Here is a 12,470-nt window from a genome sequence, read left to right on the forward strand (position 1 = left end):
TTAAATTTCCTCATTTGTACTGAACTAAAGCTGAACTAGATGATCTCTCTAAAGTTTAAAGCCCTGTCATTCTTTTGGCTTCTCCTAAGAAAGTCTGTTTTAAACCGTAAGCTACCTGAGGGTAGGAGCCTATTTTCTAACTTTCACAATTTCTCTTTGGGCTCCATGATGCCTTTTTGTTCTCTCTATTCCAGGACTTCACTCCTTACCTCTGGTTTTACAACTCCTAGACCCAGCAGAAGTCATCTCTTCTGAGAGGTTTTCCTGATTACTCCAGCCTGTAGTGACTTCTCCATTTTCTGATTTCCCATAACACTTTTTGTCCAACTACATCTTGAATAGCTAGTGGCAAATCCTCTTGAGTTGTTTCTTCTGATATTGTTTTTTTACATTTGTACCTCCTGCCCAATTAGGCAATTAACTCCAACAGAGCAGAGGCTGTGTCTCTTTCTTATGTCCACCATAGGGTCTACCAAAGGGCTGAGCACACTATAGGTACTTAATGAAGATTTGCTGGCTTGATTTAATTTTGCTGAAGTAGCAGCTTGGGTTTGATCCTTCAAGATTGTTGAAGGTTGAAGTACACTCACCATCTTGATTTAGCTGTCATTCAATTTTCTATTAAATGAGTTCCTCCTTCCTCCTCCTTTCTTCCTTGCCTTTCCCATCCCTGGCTATTGAATGGTCAATCATAGAATTATAAAGCATTAGAGTTGAAAGAGTTCTTAGGGGTCATCTATTCCAATACCTTGATTTTACATGCAGAAAAACTAAGGTCCAGAGAGGGGACCTTCATCCAGATTTACTTCTTAGTTTAAATACTTCCTTAAGAGAGAGTCACTTCCTTCCTTTGGAGTGACCCTCACTTTTTTCCTAAGGCCATTAATGCACTCATTAGATCATAGATTTAGAATTGAAAGTATCTTAGTGTCTAACCCTCTCATTTTTTAGAGGATTAAAACTGTGGCTGAAGTGTCTCTACTAGGCCTGTATCCCAAAGAGATCATAAAAAAGGGAAAAGGACTCATATGTGCAAAAATATTTGTAGCAGCCCTTTTTATAGTGGCAAGAAACTGGAAACTGAGTTGGATGCCCATCAATTGGAGAATGGCTGAATAAGTTATGGTATATGAATGTTATAGAATATTATTGTTTGGTAAGAAATGACCAGCAGGATGATTTCAGAGAGGCCTGGAGAGACTTACATGAATGGATGCTAAGTGAAGTGAGCAGAATCAAGAGAATATTGTACATGGCAACAACAAAATTATGTGATGATCAACTGTGATGGACGTGGCTCTTTTCAACAGTGAGGTGATTCCGGCCATTTTTGTGATGAAGAAATTCATCTGTACCCAGAGGACTGTGGGGACTGAATATGGATCACATAGTATTTTTACTTTTTTGGTTGTTGTTTGCATTTTGTTTTCTTTCTCATTTTTTTTTTCCTTTTTGATCTGATTTTTCTTGTGCAGTATGATAATTGTAGAAATATGTGTAGAAGAATTGCACATGTTTAACATATATTGGATTACTTGACATCTAGGGGAGGGGGTGGAGGAAAGGGAGAGGAAAAAATTTGGGATGCAAGGTTTTGCAAGGGTGAATGTTGAAAATTATCTATGCATACCTGTAAAAAATAAAAAGGAAAAAAACACAAAACAAAACTTTGGCTGAGATGTGACTGTGATCCCATAGCTAGTAAGTTTCTGAGGGAGGTTCAAGCTCAGGTTTCTCCTCTGTCCATTTTTCCACCAAGACATCCTTTGTTTCTTTCAGTGACTGCTTCCAATTAGCTTGACTCATTTCCCACAATTGTAGCTCATTCCTCTCTTCAGTTCTTTCTCTTTACCACATACAGCATCCCCTCCCCAATCAGGGAAAATGAGAGATCTGGAATCTGGTTCTTGCTTTTCCATTATTTAACCTGGGTCTTCCCTCTGGTCCTCAGTTTTTCTCCTTTGAGAAATGAAAGTGGCTTTCTTTACTTCAGAATAGTGTGGTCTCAGGAACTAATGAAGGAAAACTTGTTAAAATTTTGCTGTTGCCAATAAGAGGACGACAAATGGACAAATCCTAAATCAGACTGTTTCCTGATCAAATTGGACTATTCTTTCCTTGAAGTCTAGGATTAAGCTAAAATCACAGAATGGTAGAACTTGAAGAGATTTTAGAGATCATCCACTGTTTGCTCCCACCCTACCATTTTATAGATGAGGACCCTGAATTTAAGATGAAGGACTTGTCCAAGGTCATTCAACTAGTCAGTGGCAGACCCTCTGTCTCTTGGTCCAATGTTCTTTTGACTACCTCATTTAGAAAGTGATGGACACTTTCTTCAAAGAACAGCCCCCTGCCACTCCTTTCTCTGCTCCCTCCCCCCCAGCTTAGAAAAGATCTCTTTAGAAAGTAGGGATCTATCAAGAATGGCATTTTTCTAGGGCATGATTTCTCTGATCATGCTAGTCTGTAAAAATGATCCAAATATCCATGGGAGAGAAAGGGAGAAAAAGAAAAAAAAAAATTCACCCCCAAGGAGAGACATATGAGAACTGCCTGGATGTGAATTCCCCTTGGCTCCTATCAACTCCAAAACTGAAGTGAGGCTAGAAAAGGTTGGAGATTAAGGTCTGTTTTAAAAATACCGTCATAGACTTATTATTATTATTTTTTTTTTATAAAAACAACAGAAAAAAAAAAAAAACCACTTCAAGGACATTTCCCCCTCCCCTTGGAAACCTGTGTGTGAAGGGATAAAATGAATAGAGCAGAAAGAAAGGTTTGCCTTCTAATAAAGCATCTGTTGCCTACTTTGAACATGTCGGTCTGCTTTGTGAGCACTGCTATTCAGTTATGGCGACTCCCGACAATGGGGAACAGAGACACAGAGAAAGACAATGGCGGTGAGGTGGCCAATAGTCCTGATTCCAATTCTGCGGCACTTTGAACAGGCTCTTCATTGGACCCCCTGCCGGGGCAAAAAAGGCTGTCTTTGTTGCCCGATCCAAAGATGCCATAAGAGGCTGCTAAAAAGTAAACTGCAGGGATCTATCTGTTAAAAAAAAATTAAACAGATAAAAAAACAAATCACACCATCCATTCAATGAGCGGCAATTACTTTGAACTCCGGCCTATATTGGCACTGGAGAGGAAATGGGACATAAACCAGGAAGATTTTTCCCTTGGGTGGTAGTTGGCTCTCAAGGGGACTGAGAGAGAGAGGGAAGGTCCAGGCGGAGCCCAGCAGGGAGGCCGGCCCAGAGAAGAGTCCCGGGATCTGGGGAGGCTCCAAGTCCTCAGAGCACCGGGAGGGAAGCTGAGGCAGACACCTCCTCCGGAAGAGAGACCTTGACTCCAAGAGAAAAGCTCCAGGCTTCAGAGCTCTATGGGATTCTCCAGTTTTACCAAAGTCCTTGTGCACTGTCTTTCTCATCTCCTACAAACTCCTTAAGAAGGGAGCAGGATAGGCATTATTATCCCCATTATACAGATGAGAAAAGACTCTCAGATCATCCTGAGGTGATCTGTTAAAAAATATGTGACCAGTAACTGGTTGAACTAAGATTAAAGTCTAGGGCTCCTTTCCACTGACCCAAGGGAACTGAGATCCTGGGTTTAAATTCTGATTCTACTTCACAGCTGCTCATCTCTCTCATCCTCAGTTTCTTCCTGCACAAACTAGTTAATGATACCTGCAATCCTTACCTCACAGGGCTCTTGTGAAGAAGACACGAGTCATTATTTTTCATTATCACATATTATCATTTCGGAGATCTCTGAACAAAAGTCCACACTTTCACTTGTACCCATTAACCTCTAGGTACAGAGAGTCCCAGTCACAATTATGCAATACCTTGGATTATCTTTACTAATATCGAGGGGTATCTGTCGTAATAATAATCATGTTACCTAACATTCATGTAGCACTTACTGTGTCAGGGGCTTGTGTCAAGCACTTTTTACAAATATCATCTCATTTGATCCTTACAACAATTCTGCAGAATAAATGCTATTATTATCCCCTTTTTTTAGCTGAGGAAACTGAGTCAAATAGAAGTTAACCTCTTTCTTGCTCAGGATCCCACCGTTTGGGCCCTGTTTTCTATCTACTGAGCCACCTAGCTGTCCCCATCATTGCCAAAAAGTCTGTGTAACTTGGTATTGTTTTTGATCCCTTCTTCTTTCTTACCTCCCATCTCAAATCAGCCCTAGTGACTCTATCTCTAAAATCTTTCCGGAGTCTGTCCCTTCCTCTTTATTCTCATTGTCACCCTGCTAATTCATGACCCTCTACTTGTCTCTTTAGGTAAGAGCCACTTTCTGCCCACAGTCCCTCCCTCTTCTTATCTGTCCTTCAAATGACTGCCAAAAGGATCTTTCTTACATGCTGATATGGCCACAGCACTCTTCTGCTTGAAAAATCATGGTGGCTCTCGCCTGCTTATTGACACAGGGCCCAGTCTGTGGCTATCATCCAGGTCCCTTCACAATCCCTATAATCTTATCTCACACGAATTCCCCTCAAGCTTCAGCCAAATTAGAACTACTTTCTATCCTGGGGAATGAGAATAATAATAATAATAATAATGAACATTTATATATGAAATGTCCACACAAATATCATTTATGTTTATGCTTTAAGGTTTGCAAAGTACTTGGCAAATATTATTATCTTATTTCATTCTCATAATAGCCCTGGAAAGTAGGGGCACTTATCACCCCCATTTTATGGGTCATGCAGCTGAGGGAGACAGAGTTAAACGGCTTGCTTAGGATCGCACAGCTAAAAAAGATGAGGCTGGATTTGATCTTGTGTGCTCCTGGCTCCTTGGTGGCAGGCTTGGGGGCAGGAGGACCCCTCTTCCTGCAATCTGGCCGCAGACACTTTCTAGTCACATGACTCTGGGCAGGTCACTTAGCCCTGTTTGCCTCAGGTTCCTCATCTGTAAAATGAGCTGGAGAGGTGAACCGTTCCAGTGTCTTTGGGGAAAAAACCCAAATGGGTCACAAAGAGTCAGACATGACTGAAAAACAATTAAACAGCAACAAATCCTGGTCTCCATGTTCGAAGCTCTATCTACTGTGCCACCTAGCTGTCTTCAGAGAATATCCCCTAAATCCATCCCTGTGCTTTTCCTCACAAGATTAGGCCCAGAAACGTTTATCTTTCTCTCTTTGTTCATCGAATTGCTACCCAGTCTCTAAATAGCAAATCCAATTCCCCTTCCTTCAGAAATCTTTCCTTGTTCCCTCCAGTTGGTAGCAACTCTCCCTCTCAGAGTTTACAAAGCATTTCATTTTTGTGGTAGAGGGGGGTTCTGGACCCAGAGTAGGAGAATTTGGATGCAAATTCCAGTTCTGATCATTCATATTTGTGTGACCATGGAAGAACAAATCAATTTTCCTCTCTGAGTCTGTTTCATCATTTATAAAATAGGCATAATGCTATGTATACTACCTATTTCCCAGGGTTTGTGAGGAACGTGCTCTGTAATTTTTCATTATTGCAATTCTCCAATGCACTCATCTTGTAATATTGTGTAGTATAGTTATCTATGTATATGTATATAACCCATTATGTTGTTCCATGAAATCCAGGATCATGTCATATCTAAACTCTGTATTGACCCTACTGCTTAATAAATGTCTGTTGTATCATAGTGCATCAAAAATTTCTTAAAGCAAAATGATTTTTAATTATTTTTCATTGCAGTGCCCAGTGGCACTTTTGAAAAACTGTCATAAAATCTGCAGATCCAGCTTCCCACCAACTGAGACTCCTCTTTCCTCCCGAGGACTAGTTTTCCTGAGCTGCCTTTTTCATCCATAGGCCTTGCAAGCTCTGTTCTTTTCAACATGAGCTCTGCTTGCTCCTCCGGTTGGGTGCAGGACCCTCCTTCCTTCTGAGGTGGACGTGGGGGCAGGAGAGGGAAGGGGACCTGAAGGAACCAATGAGCAAATGTTTATCGAGCAGTAGGTGATGTTGAGCTTTTTGTGGGGCAAATGAAAGAAACCGAGCGTGAGCTGGGAATGATAAAGCACAGCAGAAGAGAACTCACAGACACAAAGTTATCAGGAAGGATCCAAGATAGGGGAAACAGGATCAAGACCTGGTGATGGGGTTCTGGCTTCACTGCCAGAGTTGAGGGAAGGGGAGAGTCATCACAGGCTTTAGGATAGGGATGATAGGGAGGCAGTCCAGCTGGGCCGGGACAGGGGGTGTGAAGGATGAGTAAGGTGAAATCAGATTCCAAGGGTAAGCTGGAGCCGGCCTGGAGGGGCCCTTCAATCCCAGGCTGTTTGAATTTTATTCTAGAGACAATGGGGAGCCACTGAGGGCTTTTGATTTTGCTATGGTAAAGGAATGACACGTGCTTCAGGAATATTATTTAGATAGTTCAGAGGAACCTGGAAAGGAAAGAGGCTGGAGATAAAAGTACCAAAGTTGAGGCTATTCCGGTTACTACAGGAGAAAACTTAAACCAGGGTGCAGGCCTGTGGGGTGGAGAGAAAAAGAGTGGATTCTAGAGCTCTGAAGGCAGAATCTATAGGATGCATCAACTGATTGGGTACCAGAAATGAGAGAGAGGAAAACATCAGATAACTGAGAAGTTGACAAATCTGAGTGACTAAGAGGATTGTGACTACATGGGGGGTAGGGGGAACTAGATGGGATACTAGACCTGGAGTAAGGCATACTTCAGTTCAAATCTAGGCTGAGTCCTCAACAAATCATTTACCTTCTGTCTGCCTCAGTTTCCTCATCTGTCAAATGGGACTAATAATAGTACCTGCCTCCCACTTAAAGAGGGAATGGTACACTTTGGGAGGTTGTGAGTTCCCCCTCCGTAGAAGTCTTTAAACAAAGTCTAGATGGCCACTTGCCAGAAAAAGAACAGAGATAAGGGGGTTTGGAGAAGGAAGGAGGATGAATTGATTAGGTTAAGACTTTTTCCAGTTCTAACATCCTAGAGTTCCATGGGAATCCAACCTTTTGCTGTTCTTGTATTTGTTTTCCTAACTTGTAAAATGAGGGGTTGCTTTAGGTCAAAGCTTCTTAAAATGTGAGTCATGATCCCATATGGGGTCTCCTAACTAATTCAGGGTTTGTGAAATTATGATTTATTATCAGTAAATGTTTGATTTATCTATTTTATAAACCTGAGTTTACATAAAAATTTCTTGGACAAAAAGGGGTTGCGAATGGAAAAAGTTTAAGAAGCTCTACTTTTGGTCACTGGGATTCTTAACCCCAGGAGATTTATGAATAGATTTCAGGGGTCCATGCACTTGGGGAAAAAAAAATCTTTATTTCAATATCAATGAAATAGCAATATTTCCATGATTTCCTTTAGGATTCTGTATATTTATAAAAAATGATTACAACAATGGGGTTTGGTCCTATGACCTCCTCCTAGCCAGTTTCTGGGCTGAGGTGTGGGAGCATCCAACTTATCCCTCAAATTTCAAACTTTAAGAAACAGCCTCTTCAATATCCCAAGGACTGCTTCATCTTCCCTGCTGGGCCAGCTGCTGCCCAACAGAACAAGGATGGGAACCGTCTGGTTTCTCAGTCCCAGTCCCTGTCCAGATGCTGCTTTGTGCCCCCCATCCCCACCCCCCCAGTCCTGGTCTGGCCCTTCCCCTGACATCCTGGTCTTCCCTGTGGGCTCCTTTTGTGTGCCCGTTCCGGTTCCCTCTAGAAAGTTATCAATACCCTTAACAGGGAGCAGATGGCAGCTCTGCCCCTGATTACAGCTCTGGGAAGAGGGACTGGGGAAGCTGTGGCCAACAGGGGTTGGGGTGGGTGAGGGGGAGAGACTCCCCGGATAAAGCATCCCAGTCTGATTAAGGTCTGCAGGTCTTCTCTGAAAGGAAGCTTTGAAGTAAGTCCGATGAAGGTAATTCAGTTATCTGTGTCCTCCGGAGGGTGAGTCCATCCGGGGAGGGAATCCTGTTTATCCAGGTGGGGGAGGGGGAAGGGAAGGGAGGCAGATCCTGTTTCCATTATGTCCCATCTGGGACTTCAAAGAGGATTTGAGACTTAAAGCTGACACTAAAGGGTCAACGTTTGGAGAGGGGAGGAGGGAGGAGGGAGATGAACTCTTGCTTAAGCTGGTGTTGCCATGTCCATGAGCCTACTCCAGTGGGTCGGGTGGGGAGACCGGGCCAGTTTTAAAGTATTAAAGTGCCAGGGTAAAGCCTCCCTGTCACCCGCGGAATAAAGGCTGACTTGCTCTGCTGACATCCAGTGTTCTTAAAGCAGGGGTCTCAACTTCCCTTTCTAAACCTCTCTCCCTCTGCCCTAGCCAGACTGGTCTCTTTATTGTTCTCCAAATTCCACATCCTCATTCCTGCTTCAGAGCCTTTGTTCAGCCTGAAATATGGTTCCTTGTTTCTAATTTCCCTTTTATTTCTATGTCCCTATTTTGCCAACAAAATCCTACCCCGTTTTCAAGGCTCTCTTCAAATATTTCTTCCAGAGGCGACTTGGTATTGTCCAGAGAGCAAATGGCTTGGAGTTAAGAGGATGAGTTAGAATTCTATCTCAAATCACTTAATAGTTTTGTGATCTTTGGCAAGTCTGTTAACTGGTCTCAGCTTCCCCACCTGTAAAATGGGCATAATAATAGCACCTATTTTACAGAGGTTTTTGTGAGTTTGAATGAGATTATGTGTGTATAAACACATATGTATATCTTTGTGTTATCTATGTATATACACACATACATGTATATACAAATGATATGCACATTTACAAACTTTAAAGATCTACATAAATGCTAGATAACATTTTTATTCCATGAAAACTTGATCTTTTCAGCTAGAAGCAATCCACCCTCCGAATTCCTATAGAACTTGTATTATTAGGCTCTTCTTCTGCACTTGCCATTGACTAGTATTGCTATATCTAGGTTTTATCTCCTCAATTAAGTTATAAGCTCTTACTGACACTCTGGAAACATAGCACAAGTCAAGCATTTAATTTAGCTCAATTCTACAGACATTTGCTGAGCACTTACTATGTATAAGCTGTGGGACAGGGTAAGTGTGACTACAGGTCTCTGCCTTGTGGCACTTACGACCTAAATCCTAATAGGCCTTAAATCAAAGGGCTTTCCACATTGTAAAGCAATGAAACTGTTCATAACCTCTGACCCAGTGATCCCATCCCTGGTCATGTGCCACTGAGAGGTCAATGACAGAAAGAAATGTCCCATTTGTGCCCCAATAGTCATAGCAGCAGTTTCTTTGATAGCAAAAAACAAAAACAAAAACAAAAACCCTTGGAAATAAAAATAGGTATCCACTGATAGGGGATTGGCTGGCAAACTGTATATGAATGGAATGGAATGCTATTGTGTGCTAAGAAATTATGAAAGTGGAGGATTCAGAGAAATACAGACATTTTGATATAAACTGATGCAGAACAGAACCAGGAGGACATTATTCCTAATAACTGCATTCATGTAACTTAAGAACACTAAAAGGCAGTTGATCATTATTATGAGACAGATTAAATGCATTGGCCAATCTTGGTGATGAAACATACCCTGGTAGAGAGGTAGGGAACTACAAGAATAGAAAGTTGCATGTCCTTTGAGATGTGGTGACTGTATTGTTTGTTTTTGCTAGTTTTTTTTTTTTTTTTTACTTTGTTACAAGGCAGAGTTCTTTGTGGATGTTGAAGGACTTATCAGGAAATAATTATGTATAAAATAAAATAAATGTTTCATATATTTAATAACTATGTAAATAAATAAAAATAAAATGTACCGATTGGGCTTTGTCAGTTATTCTAGAGGCTGTTCTATGGAAGAGGAATATGACTTTTTCTTTTTGATCTTGGAGGGCAGCACTAGAAGCAATAAGTGAGGATTATTTGCAAATAGGCAGATTGTGGGTTTATGAAAGGAAAAGTTTCCTAATAATTAGAATATTCAGAGATGGAGTTCCCCCTCCCTAGAAGTCTTCAAAATCTAGATGGTCACTTGACAGGTATGTTTATAGAGGGTATTTTTATTCATGGATAAGTTGGACTAAATGGTTTCTCAGGTCCTTTCCAGCTCTGTTTCTCTAATTTCTTATGTCTGTGTCAGTGTGAACTAGTGTCATTACACCTTACATACAATGGGTACTCTGCTTGTAGTACAGCGTTCAATATGGATAGAATGAAGGAATGACATTAATATTATGGGTTCAACTTGGATGTCTCCCTCATGAGAAAGCCCTAGAATATTGAAGAGGAAGTAGGATGAGTCCTGTTTTCATTAGATGGATGTGGAAACTGAGTTCCAGATGTGGAGGAAACAGAGGCAGAAGAACCAGTTAGAAGGTGATTACCTCACATTTGTCCTGGAGCAGGCCCTGGTCTGTTGGGGGCAGCCCATTCCTTGTTCTTTGGTCTGTTGTAGGAGACAGACTATCTGCCCCCGAGGGTCTCATCTGTTAATGAAACACATTTCAAAGCCTCTCCTCTTTGCTTGCTGTCATTCTGATGAGGAAGATGTGGATCATAGGATTCAATAAATAATAACCCTAACAACTAACATTCATATAGCCTTTTCCTCTATGCCAGGCACTGTGCTAAGTACTTTACAGGTTTTATCTCCATTGATTCTTCAACAACCCTGGGGAAAAGATGCTATAGATTTATTTAAATTTTTTTTTCATGTTTTATTTTTTTATTGAAGGGCCCTTCTGAACAACACAATACTAAAATTATTATTTTTTCTATAGATAGGACTTCAGAGCTTTAATAAGGTCACTGTAAAATCTATAAAAGGAAAAAACCCAAACTATAAAACAGGTATTATGGATTTAGAGCTGAAAATTACCTTTAAGGTCACTTAGACTCTTTTAGACAAACAATTCACTTTGTGGATAAGGATAGATGACTTGATCAAGATCACACAATCCTGTATATATATATATATAAACTCATTCCCTCTTTGCCCTTAATGTGAATTACATAATGTGTGTTCCATGCCACTAGAATAATGAGGGAGGGTGACAAATACTCAGTATCTGTTTTAATTGAGGCTTTCTAGAGTTTATAGTCTTTCCTTGTATATTACCTGTTGATCTATACTGTAAGATCCTTGAAAGTAGGTCCTTCATGTATACTTATTTTGTATTTAATTTATACTTTAACATATTTAACATGTATTGGTCATCCTGCCATCGGGGGGCAGGGGTGGGAGGAAGAAGGGGAAAAATTGGAACAAAAGGTTTGGCAATTGTCAATGCTGAAAAATTACCCATTCATATAACTTGTAAATAAAAAGCTATTAAAATTAAAAAAAAAAAAAGAAAGTAGGTCCTGGATTTTTTACTTCTTCCTCAGCCTTAGCACACCTACCAGAAAATATAGATAACGGGGCTGTTAGCTGGTGCAAGTAGATAGAGCACTGGCCTTGGAGACAGGAGGATCCGAGTTCAAATGCAGCCTTTGACACTTAATATTTCTTATCTGTGTGACCCTGGGCAAATCACTTAACCCCAAATGCCTAGCCAGAAAGAAAGAAAGAAAGAAAAATACATAGAAATATAGAAAGGGAAGAATACACTAATCTATAAGATCATAGGGTTTAAGAGTAGGAGGGACATAAAAGAGTCTCTAACCCTTGCTTGATTTCTGGCCCAGACATTTATTATATGTGTGATGATCAGATTAGAAAAGTGATTTCCTCCCTGGGCCTCAGTTTCTGCTTGCTAAAGGGATTGAACTGGACTGTTGTTCATTTCTGTTCTTGTGAACAGAAGAGTCTGTTCACTTCAGACTCTTCATGACCCCATTTCAGGTTTTCATGGCAGAGATCTTGGCGGGGTTTGCCATTTCCTTCTCCAGGTCATTTTAGAGAGGAGGAAACTGAGGCAAACAGGGTTAAGTGACCAGAATCACACAGCCAGCAAGCATCTGAAGCAAGACTTGGAAGTCAGTTCTTCCCGACTCTAGGCCACTCTGCTACCTACCTGTTTATTGGATGGGATTAAAGGATTTCTAACTGTCTATTGCTTCTCTAAATCATCATCTTCTTCTAGGGATGAAACTTGTCATTTCCTTCATTCAAAAGAATACAAATTAAACATTTTCAGAATCCACTTTTTAAAAATTAAATTCTATTAAACAAACATTTAAGGGATTATCACCTCTGAACTTTATTAGATATTATATAAAGACTAAGCAAAAAGAGTCCCTGCCCTCAGGCAGCTTACATTCAGCTGTGTGGAGCAACATCTGGCTCAGGAAGAAGAAGGATGGGATTGTAATCAGAAGGCCTTGGTTAGAAGCTGTGCCAGTCACCATCCTATGACCTGGGCAAGACCCTTCACTACTGTGGGTTTAAATTTCCTTATTAATGACATGAGGTTAGACTAAATAACCTGTAAGTTCTTTGCTTCTATAATCTCCTTGTGCACAAGTAGGCAACTATAAGGTAATTTGAGGAGCAGAAAACAGAGGTGAC

Source organism: Sarcophilus harrisii, chromosome 2, assembly GCF_902635505.1.
Source record: "Sarcophilus harrisii chromosome 2, mSarHar1.11, whole genome shotgun sequence".
Taxonomy (NCBI): domain Eukaryota; kingdom Metazoa; phylum Chordata; class Mammalia; order Dasyuromorphia; family Dasyuridae; genus Sarcophilus; species Sarcophilus harrisii.